At 50.4% G+C, this 14,679-nt stretch overlaps 1 protein-coding gene across 2 annotated transcripts in view; it reads right to left on the reverse strand.

Moving 5' to 3' along the window:
• The window catches only part of HPCAL1 (hippocalcin-like 1), a 122,943-nt gene that overhangs the window by 92,278 nt on the left and 15,986 nt on the right, over positions 1–14,679 (reverse strand). The window contains exon 1 of one of the 2 annotated variants that reach the window (XM_011965298.1): positions 3,009–3,152. The exons of the other annotated variant lie outside the window; for it this stretch is intronic. The gene's annotated coding sequence lies outside the window, so the exon portion shown is untranslated. Of the gene's footprint in view, positions 1–3,008; positions 3,153–14,679 lie in introns of those variants that run through there. 2 annotated transcript variants of the gene reach the window in all.

The following is a 14,679-nucleotide window of genomic DNA, read 5'->3' on the forward strand; positions in this document are numbered from 1 at the left end:
AAAAAGGAGGAAAAAGAAGACCATGAACCACATCTATGTATCAATGTGGATATAGCTTAAAAATTGTTGACAAAGTAGTCAGGAACAAATTACAAAGTGATGTATATATACCATTTATGAATATTTCTTTCCGTTTTCTTTTCTTTATTTTTAGAGACAAAGTCTCACTCTGTCATCCAGGCTGGAGTACAGTGGTGTGACCACAGCTCACTATCACCTCAAACTCCTGGGCTCAGGAGAGCCTCGCACCTCAGCCTCCTGAAGAGCTGGGACCACAGGTACATGATGCTGCACCCACCTAATTGTTGTTGGTTTTGTTTTGTTTTGTTTAAAAAAAAAAAAAACAGGGTCTTGCTATGTTGCCCAGGCTGGTCTTGAATTCCGGACCTCAAGCGATCCTCCTGCCTCAGCCTCCCAAAGAGCTGGGATTACAGGTATGAGCCACCATGCCTGGGCCACCATTTATGAGTATTTCTAACACATAAAAACTAATGTTTTGTTTAAGGCTACACACATGTGTGACAAGAGCATAAAACGCGCACAAATATGATCCCCACTTCCCCCCACAGAGTGGCTCATTGGTCACTAGGGAAAGAAAAGAGTGGCGAAGAGGAGAGATGGGCTTGGGCTGGCTCTGTAATGCTCTACTGGCCTTTATAGTACAATCAATCAAAATAAAACAAAAATATGGTCTTATTTTTGCTAAAACATACCCACATTTCTGTTACACATATCTACAAAGCACCCATAAAATCTGGACACAGATGACATTGTTTTATTCCTTTACAGGTTGATGTTTTTGATGGCATTAGGTCTCTTCGCCTGTGTTGCTAGACTTTACGCACACCTCTGGAGAGGCAGAAATGAGTCTGGAGGGGTAGATCTCAGAATGCTAATAGAAGTTATAGGGAGGTGGGGAGGTTAGTTATGGGGGAATTTTTTTTCTCTGTTTTTCTGTGTTTTCCAGTTTTACTGAAGAGACACAGAATCTTTGGGTAAAGAAATAAAAACTTTCTCCAAAAATCAAATCAAACTCAAAGCCAAAATGGCCACAGCTGAACACTAAGACACACCAGCTCTGAGAGCACAAAGGAATTCCAGGAAGGTTTGCATGGGAACGCAGCTGCCCACGTGAGAAGAGAAGGTGCTGGGCAACAGGAGGCTAGCTTAGGCCAGGTGGAGATGCATCTGCCAGCAGGGCTCCGGGAGGTGCCAGGAGGCTGCAGCCTGCCCATCCCTGGAGGGCATGGCCTCCCGACTTTGCTGAGAGGAGGAGGATGTGAGGCCAAGCTGGCTCCTTGACCTCCAACAGACAGCAGGGGTCAGATGGAGAAACAGACCAGTTCCCCAAAACAAACACAAACGTCCACAATTCACTGTGACCACCTGATTCACACTCCTTGGTAATTTCCCAAATCTCTCCTGTGAAAATGCATTACTTTTATCATAGGGAAATTAGTAAACTTTAAAAAGAGAAGAATCTTTGTCTAGAATTTACAGTGCCCAAGAGGCTGATTAAAGACCAAGTGCAGAGATCGTCAACAGGACAGGCCCCTGGTGGCAGCGTCCAGGCATCATGGGGCTCAGGCAGGGCCCACTGTGCCCCGCACATCCAGTGAGCCCTGAAATCTCCCACAGAGCCCCAACAAAGACCCACCCCACCCCTCCCCCTGCACCCCTCACCCCAAGATCAAACTTCGTTCAGGCTCCTCTGAGCCCTCTTTCTGCCTCCTGTCTTCAGCCTGCCTGGCCCAGTCTCAGCAAGAATCCTGCTTAGTCAGTTTAGTGAGAATCCCCACCCTTCACATCTGACCACCCTTGAGATCCAATCAGTCCTCATCGCCACCTTTGACATCAAAGTCCCCACTGCCTTTGGCAAGAATCCCTACCTGTGATGTCTTCTCGCAGCCACTTTCCACCCCCAGCCCACTCCACTTGCCAGCTCTGTCCCTTCCTTGCTGTATTAGGAGTTGAGCTGATCTCGCCCCTGCTGAAAAGGTCAACCCCGACTGCATTTGCCTCGAATAAAGTTGTCCTCACAGTTTTAACAAGCGTCTGACTCTTATTTTCCTCCAAGCCTGCAGCCTGGCTAGGGAGTACAGGGGCCCGCTTCACCCCTTCCCTGCATGGCTACCTCCCACCTCCCACCCTGCCTTGCCCACCCTGGGCAGAAGCTATTCTAGATGAGGAGCAGGGGGCACCGAGGGGCTTCCCGAGAACCGCAGAGGGGCGGGCCAGGGACTAGAGAGGAAGGAGGAGAGTTCTAGAGAAAATGGAAACCTGTGGGCAGATGGAACTTTGAAAAAAGGAGAACATCATGATGCAACTCAAATGAAGCTTAAATGGAAGGAAATAGTAAATGCTCAGATCAGACGGAGAAGGAGGGGGAAGAAGCCTACGGGACCATGGGTGGGTGGAGAGAGCAGTCAGGCTCTGGACATGACCTCAGCCAGGTCAAGGTACTTCCCCTCTGAAGCCACTGTCCTGTCATCATCCCCAAAAGCAGGAAGGGAGAAGTACACACTCATGTGTACTTAGTGAGTACACATGACAACGGGTGACAAGGAGCACTCCCTCTGAAGCAACAAGTGACACAGGGCTCATAAGTGACAATGGTGACAAGGAGTGCTCCCTGTGAAGCAAAAACAGGTAACACGGGGCTCATAAGTGACAACAAGTGATAAGGAGTCCTCCCTCTGAATCAACAGGTGACACAGGGCTGTCTCGTAAATGACAACGGGTGACAAGAAGGGCACCCTCACCACACACAGGCAGCAAGCCCAGCTGGGGCCACCACAGGATTGGCCAATGTCACCAAGCAGTCGATGGCGCCTTGTTTATGTCCCCATCCACAAAAGACTAGAAACACCATGCCAGAGAGGGAGAAAGATGCATGGGGGGAAGAGGCAGATGCCCCTGACCGCCGGGCGTGCAGTGGGGGACAGCCAGCCTCACACCCATCCCTAGAGCCCAGGCACAGCGCAGTTGGGCCCGAAGCACACACTGACTTCAGCACAGCTCCACCGCCAGCCAGCACTTGGCTGTGGAAAAGCTCCTGGGAGGGAGTTCCTGCCCTGGAAAACCTCGCTGCTGCATCCGTTCCACCAGCGAGGTTTCCTGATTGTCTCCCGGGTTCAGAAGCGGTGCCCTGTGGGACAAGGGACATGAAGAAAGGAGTCAGCCCTGTGCCTGCAGAACTCCGAGCTCCCCGGGGAGACAGGAGGAAATGCAGGAGGAGGGGTGACGACGTGTAGGTGGCGAGGTGAGGAAGGAGAGGGCGCTCGGGTGACAGGAAGGGCGCCTGTGGGCTCAGGAGGCAGGAGTGGCGGACGTGTTGAGTAAAAGGCAGCCAGCACCCTGCAGCTGGGCCGGGGGCACCTGGGGGCAGGCAGGAGTCCAGGCTGTCCTAGAGCTTGCCCCGAACTCTGCAGGCCGTTGGCAAGGCCCCCATGCAGTAGGAGGGTGCGGTCACTTGCGAGGCTTAGAGAAACCGCTCCTGCAGCTGGGAGAGCAGATGGAAGGCCACGAGACGGAGGGAGAGGCGGGATGAGGAAGAAGTCAAGATGGCAAGACACAGAGAACTGGGGAGAGGCCAGGGCTACAAAGGAGACACAAGCAACAGGCTTCCTGCTAAGGCTCTCTGACTGCAGGGTGGGCTTGCCACACCCCCTGGCCACACACAGAAGCCCTGACTCAAGCCTGGCGTGGGCCTGGGAACCTGCATTCTCACGAAGATGATCGGGGTCCGCACTCGGAGACACACTGACTTAGAGAGCCCCTGCTGTGGGCAGGACGTGAGTTAACGCGGACTGATGTGTCCCCCACAAAATCCCTATGTGGAAGCCCCAATCCTTACTACCTCCAGATGTGACTATATTTGGACACAGGGACTTTGAAGAGGTCATGAAGGTAAAATGAGGTCACCAACCCTGCTGCCACTCTGATCTCAGACGTCAGCCTCCAAGACTGTAAAAAAAAAAAAAAAAAAAAATTCCTGTTGTTTAAGGCACCCAGATGCGGCCCCGGGTTCCAGCAGTCAGAGCTTACTGATACACCCGGAAGGTGAGAGGACTCAGGGCTTGGTGGGGAGGGGCAATGTGGTCCTTGCTCCAAAGCCGCTGCCCTTCACCACTCTCCTATGAGGACTCAATAAGAATAAGCATTCTGGGAATTGCAAACATCCACCAAAAAGTCAGGAATTCTCCTTTTCTGTGTCAGAAGCATCTAGACTGGGACTTTCTGAGCACGACTCACCGGCCCCCACTCTCTGTGGCGCCGACAGACAGCCCCAAATTCAGCATAAAGGCCGCTCTGAAAAAGAAAGCATCTCTAGCTTGCCACAAAAATTGTGCAGAGTCTCTAAAAGGAAAAAAAAAAAAAAATCAAAGGACCAAGATTTAAATAACAGGAAGTGTTTTGAGGGTTGCAGACCATTTGTGCAGGTGTCACGAGACCAGGAACTCCTTCCGCGTGGCCCAACTAATCCTAAAGCCAGATTCTTGGAACCTTACCCTGCTTGATATGGCCTCGGCCTACATCTCCAACTAGGTCAGTCAGGCAGGGCCTGGAGCTGTCCCTTCTTGGAGCTGTCCCTTCTTTAGAAAAAAAGCAGCAAATCTGAGGTCGAGCTGATGTATGTAACCAGCATCACCTCAAAGCACTTTGTAGAACCACGAACTTTGCATTCCTGCAGCTGGGAGCCCCAGCCCAGGCCCACCTGGAGCCCGGGATCTGGGCCTGGGCAGGGCTGGGATCCATGGGTCAGAAGCAGGCGAAGGGATCACACTGGAGGAAAAGTGTAAAGCCAAGACAAAGGCTTCTGTCACTGCTACAACAAACCAACCTAGTGGCTTACACACCACAACCGTATTCTCATACAGTTCTGTCTGTGGACACAGGTCCCGCGGGGACTGTGTCAGCAGGGCTGGTTCCTCTGGAGGCCCTAAGGGTGGATCTGTTCCCTTGCCTTTTCCAGCCTCTGCAGGCCACCACACTCTTTGGCTCAAAGCCCTTCCCGTCGGCAGAGCCAGCTGTGTTTCATCTCTGCGTCTTCTTCCAGAGTCACACCTCCCTCGGGCTCACTGCAGCTGGGACAGGCTCCTTACTTTTATGGACTCATGTGAATACAGCGAACATACCCTGGTAATCCAGGATACTGTCCCCACCTCAAGGTCCTCAATCTTCGTCACATAGCAAAGCCCTTTACCACATAAGGCAACATATCCGCAGGTCCCAGGGATTTGGATGTGAACATCTGGTGGGTGGGAGTTATCCCGCCTATCACAAGACTCTTCAGGAAAGATTCAATGAAGCTTGGAGCAATGAGTCTCAAAATTCTAGGTGCAAAGAACCCTAGAGGCCGAGAGTGGCAGCTCACATCTGTAATTCTACCACTTCGGGAGGCCGAGGCAGGAGGACACTTGAGCCCAGGAGTGACTAGCCTGGGCAATATACGGCAAGATCCCATCTCAAAAAAATAAACTAATTACAATTAAAAATTTAATTTCATTTAGGAAGAACCCCTAGAGCAGCTTACAGGCATTTAAAGGCTCACCACTAGTGACCTTGATGAAGGAAGGGAGTGGGGGTGGGGGGGCAGCAGGAATCTGTATTCTGATTAGCTTCCCCAGCAACCCCCAACATGTTGAACAAAAGGGGCAGAGAATGTTCAGGTGGGGAAATATTAGTCAGGGTTCTTCAGAGAAACAGTCAATAAATATGTAGAAATAAACGGAAAGAAATGTATTATGAGGAATTGGTTCATGTTATTATGGAACCTGAAGAGTCGCATGACCCGCTGTCTGCAAGCTGGAGACTCAGGAAAGCCAGTGGAGTTGATCCAGTCCAAGTCCAGAGGCCTGAGAACCAGGAGCTCCATGTCCAAGAGCAGCAGAAGGTGGGCGTCCCAGCTTAAGCAGAGAGAGCACATTCTTTCTTTCTCTACATTTTTGTTCTAGCTGGGTTCTCGATGATTGGGTAATATCCACCCGCACTGGCGAGGGCAGATTTTTACTCAGTGTGCCAATCTCTTCCAGAAACTCCCTCCCAGACATACCTTGAAATTATGTTTTACCAGCTACCTGGGCATCCCTTAGCTCAGTCAAGCTGACACGTAATATTAACCATCACATAGGTCAGCAAACATCATTGAACACCTGCTCTGTGCTGGCACCATTCCAGGCTAGGGGTTAGACGCATCTGAGTGCCAATGCAAATCCTGTCATCCAGGAGCTGTTAACCCTCGGACAAGTCACTTAACCTCTCTGGGCCTCAGTGTCCTCCTCTGTAAAATGAAATCCTGGCCATCAGCTGCCTATAGCAGAGAGTTCCTGGGGATACAAAGGAGACCACACACAGAACCAAGTGCCACAGGCACATGCCACTGACCCCCTTGGCGGTTCTTCCACGTCACATAGGTTCCCACAGCTGAGCTACATGAACAGCTACACCATGAACAGCTTGTGCACAGAAATGACCTCAACTAAGTCTTTTACACTTACTAAATCTAATGCGCCATTATACATGAAGCTTCCGATATATCAGTCAGGAAATGAAAAGTTATGGATCTGGGGCTAACCATAAATCCCCACTTACGAATGCATATGCAGTAAGTCATCAATGTTACCACTGTCTGCAGAAAGTGCTACCCAGAGAATTCAGTCCCCTACAGTTTGGCTCTAAATAACGCCACTCCCTACTGGTATAAGCCAAGGCTCTTGGCCAAAATTAAGTCCCGGCTGAAGGTAACAGTACTTATACCCACAGATGACTATGGAAAATTGGTTCCCATCCTAGTCTTAAAACAAAAATAAAAATAAAAATAAATTGATCCCCATGTTAACAAAATAAAGGAACTAACACAAATACAGTTACTTGAATATATACTACGTTCTATAAAGTATGATATAATATATTTTAGTATGTAACAGCTCATATAATCCTCACAATAGCCTTACCAGGTCAGTATGATTTACATGTCAGGAAACTGAGGCTCCAAGAAGTTACCGACTTGCCTGGGGCTCACAGGGCCAGGAAGCAAAGAACCAGTCTAATCCCCCACCCCACGCTAGCCACTTGGCAGGGGACTCAAAAGAAGTAACTGACATGACCCTTCCTGCAGGCCATGCATAACAGCTAGAGAGTCACTTTACACATTCTGGAAGACAGAACTACTACCTACAAAATGCATGTTCTGAAATTCTGTTTCACACGATCTGGAGTAATGCAAACAAGGCAAAGTTCTCCCACTCTTAGCTGTGCCTGCAAATCCCAGGAGCTGGGGGGAAGGTGAAGCTGGATTCCCAGTAGCATCAGAGACCTCCCCACAGGCTCACTTCCTTAGGAGATGCTGCAGTGAAGAGGCGCTCGCACTCCCCTCTAAAATGTAGGCCCCACAGAAGAAAGTCAGGGTCACCTCAAGTCAGTGGTCATGCTCTGGCCACCTGGGAGAAGGAGTTCACTCTGGTGGGGTGAAGAAGGGCTCCCCAAGGAGCCGACATCCGGAGCTGAGCCAAAGGGACAGCCAAGACAAAGAGCCAGGGCATGTGGGGCCCAGCAGGGGCCCAGCTCAGCCAAATCTAGGGAGAGTGGAGGACAAGTGGCCGCCATGGCCAGCTGCCAGACGGGAGCCTTGGCATCTGTCAGCGAGCACCAGCCAACTTTCAAATGCACAGGGAGGGAGAAGGGGGCGCTCTCAGATTCTGCCCAAAGGGACCAATCGCACCTGGCCCTGTGCTGATGAACAGTGATGAGGAGGACCCTGAGGACCAGGGGCGCTGGACAGAAATCCCTCCTCATGCAAGGGGCTCAGCAGGTCTCCAGGCAGCCGAACACCTCCTCTCCTCTGATTCCCACCTTAACCCAGTCTGCTGGCGGCTGCAGGGCAGCCTCACCTACCTTCACAGCTGAGGACGAGGGGCTCACGGCACAGAAGCGGAAGGCAGGCAGGCCAGCACGCACCCCAGGTGGCCAATTCCCCCAACAAGTTTCCAGCCAACACTGCCTGACCCCACCTCACCTCCAAGGAGCAGCCAGCCAAGGTTCTGAAGCGGGCCCAGCCACAGGGCTCCTGCCATCTGCTTCAGAACCTGCGATACCAGCCTCCTTCAAACACACTGAAGCCACCTCCCGCCTTCTGTCGCCTCGCTGGGGCTGACTGGGTAATATCCGCCTGTAGCCCTTCGGCTAGGGACCCCGAGGCAGGGAGATCTCCTGCCTGCCCTTATTTTGAGAAGAAACCATAAGAGAACAAGGCTAAGTTAAGGAACGTTTACCACCCACCCCTCTTCCTTCTGGGTTGATTCCGTCTGGGAGGCCTTTGTTCACCCAGCACGTAACAGGCATGAGTACCCTGAGATGGCGTCCAGCCCAGAGAGGATGTCGGACAGGCCTGACAAACACCGTCCTTGAATCTCATGGCCCTCTGCAGCCTCCTGGGCCTCACTTCCAAGCAAACACTCCACGACTGTTCAGTGGCTTAAGTGTTAACCCAACAGCCTATTTCCTGCATAGAGTTTTTCCTGCATGGAGTTTTAAATCCCCAACTGCTTCCTCATTTCCCAACAACTTTCCCCCACAGAGTGGAAAAAGGCCAGCGGCTCCCACGCAGCAAGGAAATGGCCATGGGGCCCAACAGAGGTGCTAATTGGCCACAGCTGGGCCTGGGACCAGCAGGACCGAGGTGCAAGGACACCTGCAGCAGGTGCTCCCGGGCCTCTCCCAGCCAGGAAAGCAGATGTTTAAGACGATGCACCTGCAGCTGTGACTTGTGCTGTCTTAAAGCCATGACTGCATTAGCAGTCCCCTCTGCAGGGATGCCCTGAAAGAAATATCACGGCAGCTCTGGGCCTGGTGTCGGGAAGTAGGGAAACCGCCCTGCAGGGCCTGCTCCGCAGGATGATGGCGAGGGAGGTCGCTGGAAACCGGCTCTGAGCAGGCCTCTGCAGAAGCAGGCAGCAGGGACAAGCAGAAAGACATGGGAGAACAGCGCCACCCTGGCCTGGCACTGGGGACCCCCACCAATGCTGGCACTGCCGCCTTGGAGCCCTGAGACTAGGGACAAATCACCCTGAGTCCCGGTGTTCTCGTCTGTAAAATAATGATAGCCTCAGAGGCTGGGGCTAGAAAATAAGTAAACTTAAATGGGGATGTGGGAGAGCACGCCTATGAACTGAAAACCCTGCAAAAATGTAATTACAATGTCAGGAGGATCGCCTGAGCCCAGCGGGCCAAGGCTGAAATGAGCTATGTTGGCACCAGTGTACTCCAGCCTGGGCAACAGAGCGAGACCCTCTCTCTAAAATCAAAAAACAACTAAAACAGCAACCTAGCTGCGTGCAGTGGCTCACGCCTATAATCCCAACACTTTGGGAGGTTGAGGCAGGTGGATCACTTGAGGTCAGGAGTTCAACACCAGCCTGGCCAACATGGCGAAACCCTGTGTTTACTAAAAATAAAAAAAAAAAATAGCTGGGCATGGTGGCACAGGCCTGTAATCCCAGCTACTCAGGAGGCTGAGGCAAGAGAATCACTTGAACCTGAGAGGTGGAGGTTGCAGTGAGCCGAGATCATGCCACTGCACTCCAGCCTGGGTGACAGAGCGAGACTGTCTCAAAAAAACCCACAAAACCCAGCAACCCCAACATCGCAAACAAAATGTAAAAACCATCAACCCCACCCCCAAAACAAAGCAAAGCAAACACCCCCTCCCCCAGCAGGTATTCACTAGGCAGCAGCCAAGATGATCCAAGAACTCCAAAGGTCTGCTAGAACCAACACGGAAGGACCGGGGTGGTTTCCCATCATTTGCATTTCCCCAAAACATAGGCTGAAAACCAGCTGGCAAATCAGGAATCCCCAAAATTAATGCAGCAACTTTTGAGAAGTGCTGAATGGCCACAATATACTCACAACTGTGCCACGGCTATCCCCAAAGTGAGGAAATTGAGGCAAAAGGGGAAGGGACTGTCTCCCAAGGTCACAAAACTCGTAGTTCTGGCTGAACCCCAGTTTTTGCTCACCAGGTCTCCTGGCCCGAGACCTGACTCCAGAGAGCTCCGCCCCCTTCCTTGAGAAATGAAATCACTGTTAGCCTGACCTAAGGAAGAATTCCCAAATAACAGACCACTTACACAATAGAGCTGTTGTCATGGTAACCACAGCCTTAACAACTTTGGCATTTCCACAACCTCTGATTGATCCGGTTCTCAAAACTGACATGACAATGAAACAGTATTTGCATTTAATTTATTTTAATTGGCTTTTACATAAGGAAATGTCTGGGTTTTACCCTTAATAACAACAGGATGAGTGAGTTCTTGATAGTGGTACCCTGGAAAACGCAAGATGAAAGCCAATCATTTTAAATTCTCATTAACTGGACAAATTCTTAACTGACTTTCTTGAAGTACATTGTACTTAATTCTCCTTTTTCTGAAATGACAAGAGCTTTTGCATGAAGTACATCCTTTAGACTATGTTCTTGTGCCACATTTAAAAATAAAGGCTAGAAAAATGAGATGTTCCAGATGTTTCCATGAAGTAGCCAGTGGAAGTGTATATGGAAGTTCCGACAGGATGCAGATTTTTGTTGTTGTTGTTGTTGTTGAGATGTCTCCCCAGGGCCTGGAAGAATCCCTGGCATACAGTAGGCACTCCATAAATATTTGTGGAATGAATGGATGTGGGCTAATTCTCATTACCTGAGGTCATGCCTATAAAGTAGTAGGACAGTGCTGGTCACTTGAGCTTTTATTATTTTCATTAGAATGAGGTGTGGTTGGTGCTCAACTAAGGTAGTACACCACTGGGCTGTGAGAGATGGGGCTGGCTGCAGGGTAAGGGGTACAGGTTGGGGAGCCTCATCTGGGGCTGACACCTGTAACTGCCTCAGCCGCCCACCGCCTTCAGCAATCCCACCTAACGTGCTCCCACTGCCAGGGCCTGGGGTGCAGGCCTGGGGCCAGACCCGGCGTGAAACCAAGCTGAATGGGAACGTGTTTGGTCCCTGCTGGCCAGGGCACTCTGTCTACTGGAAAGAAAGGCTTTTTTACGCCATTCCCTCTGAAAGGTGCTCTAACACTGAAGTTAGGGTACAAGGTGCACAGGGGACAACAAAGAAAGGGGAGCAGCTGGCTTGAGAGGCTGGACGGGAACCTGAAAGCAAGGGTTGAGAGCATGGAACACCACGACCCCATGCATACACGCCAGGACTCCACGGGGAACGCATCTGGGGAGCAGGAGGAGCCAGGTCAGGGAGTTGTGCTGGAAACATGCCATGAGGCGGCCAGTGGTGGAGGCTGCAGCACAGTCATGGTGGACCTCAGGGTCAGCCTGGGATATCTGAATCCTGATGCCCAACTGAGAGACCAGCTTAACACGACGGAGGCACAGGGAAGCAGAAGAGGCCAGTGTGTCTCCCAGGCTTGCCTGCTGTCTGAGCAGCCAGGACTCTATCTGGGGGACTTGGGGACAATGTTGGACATTCCATCAATGAGGAATGCATTTGGCTGCAAACAACATAAAACCTGACAAGCAGTGGCTTAGGTAAGAGTGGCTTAGATAAGAAAGGGTCTTTTTTGTGTCGCAGAACAAAGTTCCAGGTGCAGGAGATCCAAGGTTCAGGTGGTAGCTCAAGAATGCCATCAAGGTCCCAGTCTTTTTCTGCTCCACTGTCTTTAGCACATGGATTTCAACCTCATGGCCACAGAACAGCTGCCCCATCCCCAGGAATCACATCTGCTTTCCAGGCAGGAAGAAGATGCATGGGCCAAAAATCTTCTGTCTTGGGACTTTGACTCTATTCAGAAAGGGAAGCCCCTCCCAGTAGGCCACCCCCCAGCCAGAAAGGGCCAGTGAGGCCTAAACTCACTGGGCCCCCCGATTGGGGGAGCAGCTGGTGAATCAAGCCTTTCATTTTCCAGCCTCTTGGTGGAGGCAACCTTGCACTCGCTGTTCCCTTGCACCTGCTGTCCTCCTGGGGTTTTCATGTGACTTCTGCCCTTATTTTCTTCAAGTCTTTGCTCAGATGTCACCTTCTCATGAGGCCTTCTCTGACCACCCTATTTAAAACTGTGACTGGGCACAGTGGTTCATGCCTCTAATCCCAGCACTTTATAAGGCTAAGGTGGGAGGATCACTTGAGCCCAGGAGTTCACGACCAATTTGGGCAATCCAGTGAGAACCCATCTCTACTAAACATTTAAAAATTATCCAGGAATGATGGGGTATGCCTGTAGTCCCAGCAACTCGAGAGGCTGAGGCAGGAGGAACATGTAATCCCTAGAGTTGCAGGATACAGTGAGCTATGATGGCACCACTGCACTTCAGCCTGGGCAACAGAGCAAGACCTTGTCTCTAAAAAAAACGAAAAATAAAATTCCGTCTCTCTGTTTGCCTAAGAGAAATGAAACATATGTCCACAAAAAGACTTGTACACTTGTGCAAAAAAACTTGTTCCTCACAGAATTGTTCAGAACAGCCAAAAGTGAAAACAGTCCAAATGTGAATGGGTAAACCAAATGTGGTCTATCCATACACTGGAATATTATTCGGCCATCTAAAGGCATGCAGCATGGATACACATGCAGCATCAGCAGTGCATGAAAACACTGTGCTTGGTAAAGGAAGCCAGATGCAAAGGCCTCATATTGCATGATTTCCTTGATATAAAATGTCCAGAAGTGGCAAATCCAGAGACACCAAAAGTAAATTATTGGTTTCCAGGACCTAGGGCACGAGGAGATTGAGGAGTGACTGCTAATGGCTATGAGATTTTTTTCTGGGGTGATGAAAATGTTCTGAAATTAGAAGCTACTGGTGCTCAACTTTGCCAGTATACTAAAAGCAACTGAATTGTACATTTTTAAATGGCGACTTTCATGGTATATGGTACCTAAATTATATTTTATTAAAACAACAACAATAACACTTTCCCCTGAAAAAAAGAAAACATTGCATCTCTCACTGATATAGCTTGGATGTCTCACCCACATCTCATGTTGAATTGTAATCCCCAGTGTTGGGGGTGAGGCCTGGTGGGAGACGATTGGATCACATAGGTGGATTTCTCATGAATGGTTTCACACCATCCCCTTGGTTCTGTCCTTGAGAAAGTGAGTTCTCACAAGATCTGATTGTTTAAAAGTGTGTAACACCTCGCATTTTTCTCTCTCTTGCTTCTGCTTTCTCCATGTGACGTGCCTTCTCTCCCATCACCTTCTGCCACTATTGTAGCTTCTCAAGGCCTCCTAGAAGCTGAGCAGATGCCAGCATCATGCTTCCTGTACAGCCTGAAGAACCGTGAGACAATGAAACCTCTTTTCTTTATAAATCACCCCATCTCAGGTATTTCTTTATAACAATGCGAGAATGGCCTAATACACTCACCCTCCTCCATACAATACCCTCACCCTCTTCACTAATTTATTGTTTTCCACAGTCTCATCACCTTCTAAGTATTACTATATTATACAACATAATCTACTTATTTAGTTTACTGTTGTTGCTCCCAGCTAGAAACAGAAGCCCTGAGAGGGTAGGTCTTCGGCCTAGATCATTCTCTTAGCACAGAGACTGGTACATACAGTAGGTACTATGTGAATGAATGAGTGAGTGAATGAATGAATGAATGAATGAATGGGAGCTCCACCAAGGGGCCAGGTGGAGCCCACTGATGTGAGAACACCTTTCCCTCCCCAGGGATTCTCTATCCAGGCCCACTCTCTGCTTAAATAGAGGCTCCCAAACCCAGGGTCCCTGTCCGTTCTTACACTGTTATAAAGAACTACCTGAGACTGGATAATTTATAAGGAAAAGAGGTTTAATTGGCTTACGGTTCCACAGGCTGCACAGGAAGCATGGCTAGGGAGAGCTTGGGAAACTTACAATCACAGCAGAAGGGACAGCAGGCACGTCCTACCTGGCTGGAGCAGAAGGGAGAGCAGGGGGAGGTGCTTCACACTTTCAAACAACCAGATCTCGTGAGAACTCACTCACTATCACGAGAATAGCAAAGGGGAACTCTGTCCCCCATGATCCACTCACCGCCCACCAGGCTCCTCCTCCAACACTAGAGATTACAATTCGACATGAGATTTGGGTGGGGACGCAAATCCAAACCATATCAGTCCATGTCCGTGGGGAGGCCCCAACCAAGTGGGGAGATAAGACTCATGTCTGGGAAGTGAAAGGCCAGGACTGATGCCCTGCAGACAGCCAGGCCACAGGAGCCCAGGCATCAGTGACCCAGCAGTGCCTCCGCAGGCTGCCTGAGCTAGCCCAGGAGGCTTCTTGGAGGACGCAGCCCCAAGCAAGACTGGGAGCTGCAAGGGGGACTCAGGGGGCTGCAGGAGCAAGAGGGCCTCCCAGGCAGGCGGGTTGGCAGGATGCAAATACTCCTCTCCTTAAATGATGGCACCAAGAAGAAGATGAGCATTGTCTTTCTCCCTTAATTCAAGACCCAGACCTGCGGCAGGGAGTCAGTCCCCTGCAGCCCAGGACCTGCTCCATTTAGCAAGGCATACGTCGGGTGGGAAACGAATCCCTGAGGATTTCAGACCTTCTTGGATCATTCTCTTAGCACAGAGACCGGCACATAGTAGACACTATGTGAATGAATGAGTGAGTGAATGAATGAATGGGAACTCCACCAAGGGGCCAGGTGGAACCCACTGATGTGAG

Source organism: Mandrillus leucophaeus, unplaced genomic scaffold (genome assembly GCF_000951045.1).
Source record: "Mandrillus leucophaeus isolate KB7577 unplaced genomic scaffold, Mleu.le_1.0 Scaffold72, whole genome shotgun sequence".
In the NCBI taxonomy this organism is placed as follows: Eukaryota; Metazoa; Chordata; class Mammalia; order Primates; family Cercopithecidae; genus Mandrillus; species Mandrillus leucophaeus.